Source organism: Microcaecilia unicolor, chromosome 6 (genome assembly GCF_901765095.1).
Source record: "Microcaecilia unicolor chromosome 6, aMicUni1.1, whole genome shotgun sequence".
NCBI lineage: Eukaryota > Metazoa > Chordata > Amphibia > Gymnophiona > Siphonopidae > Microcaecilia > Microcaecilia unicolor.
The window spans coordinates 67,104,277-67,105,995 of NC_044036.1; the positions used below are offsets into that span (position 1 = coordinate 67,104,277).

The following is a 1,719-nucleotide window of genomic DNA, read 5'->3' on the forward strand; positions in this document are numbered from 1 at the left end:
AATCTAGGCAGTGACCCTCCCACTTTATTGCTGTCAAGCATGGCCAACAGCAAAAGAAAACTTTAAAAGCAGATTCCAGACCTCAAGACCAGCCTGTTCCTGTATAAATGCTTTCCTCCCCTTTTTCTAGGAACTCCATAGTAACATATTGCCCGATATTCAAAATGATTTACCCAGCCACTGACCGGTTAAATCACTTGGTCAGGGCTAGCCACTAATATTCATTGGCACTTAACCAGCTAAGTACTGCTGACTACTGCAGTTAGAGTCAAACACAAAGCCGGCTATCTTGAGGGTGTTCCGGCGGTGAAGCCGATGGCATTATTTCCAGATAGTCACAGCTGGGACCTGTCCGGGCTTCAGCTTTGAATATATAGTTACTTTTAGGCTGGCTAGCACATAGTTGCTTGAAGTCGATATTCAGCACTTAAGCAGCCAGGGTCAGCACATAAATAGGACTGTATACCTATCTGCCACTTGTTATGAATATCGACTTAAGCGACTATCAGACTATCAGAAGTGGTGTAGCTGATATGGCAGATTATTCCACCATTCCTCCGCCCAACGCCGGTGCGCCCGGAGGGGTTAACAATGCTTTTAAGGATGCTTTGCAGAGAGCCAGACAGATTGCAGCAAAAATTGGAGGAGAATCTGGAGGAACACTGAATTCCAATGATTATGGTTATGGTGGACAAAAAAGACCTCTTGATGATGGAGATCAACCAGAGGCTAAGAAAGTTGCTCCTCCGAATGACTCATGTGGTACACAGATGCCTCCAATGCATCAGCCACAAAGGTCTGTAATAGCAGAGGAGTATAAAGTTCCTGATGGAATGGTTGGATTCATAATTGGCATAGGTGGTGAGCAGATTTCACGCATACAACAAGAATCTGGATGCAAGATACAGATTGCACCTGACAGTGGTGGCCTGCCGGATAGATCTTGCATGTTAACTGGAACTCCTGATTCCGTTCAATCAGCAAAGAGGTTACTTGATCAGATAGTTGAAAAAGGGAGACCTACACCAGGTTTTCATCATGGTGATGGCCCAGGAAATGCAGTCCAGGAATTAATGATTCCAGCCAGTAAAGCAGGACTAGTAATTGGAAAAGGTGAAGAGACAATTAAGCAGCTTCAGGAACGAACAGGAGTCAAGATGGTGATGATTCAAGATGGTCCGCAGAATACAGGTGCAGACAAACCTCTTAGGATCACGGGAGACCCTTATAAAGTTCAACAAGCCAAGGAAATGGTCCAAAACACATAAAGTCCACACTCACTGTTCAGTAATGCATCAATACATCCACTTCTGAATTCTCATCCCCCGAAATCTCACCACACTCATACCTTTATTCACAGAAGAATGTATACCATATGTTTTCTTGTTATTATATATCGCCCTTTAGTTTCCCGTTGTTTCCTTCCAATGTTTCACTGTTCTTTTCCATTGCTATATTCCTTAACGACATTTGATTTTGTCTCGTATAACTCTTCACAATGTAATCCATAACCGAATTGTAACAAATTGTATTTCCATCATTCATAATGTATTGTAAGCCACACTGAGCCCGCAAAAAGGTGGGAAAATGTGGGATACAAATGCAATAAAATAAATAAATAAATAAACATTTTCGAAAGAGATGGGCGCCCATCTTCCGACACAAATCGGGAGATGGGCGTCCTTCTCTCAGGGTCGCCCAAATCGGCATAATTGAAAG

General features: G+C 42.9%; 1 pseudogene; it reads left to right on the forward strand.

The window, feature by feature from the left end:
* The first annotated feature begins 533 nt into the window (after positions 1 to 533).
* Positions 534 to 1,268, forward strand: LOC115472443 (annotated as a pseudogene).
* Positions 1,269 to 1,719: the final 451 nt, after the last annotated feature.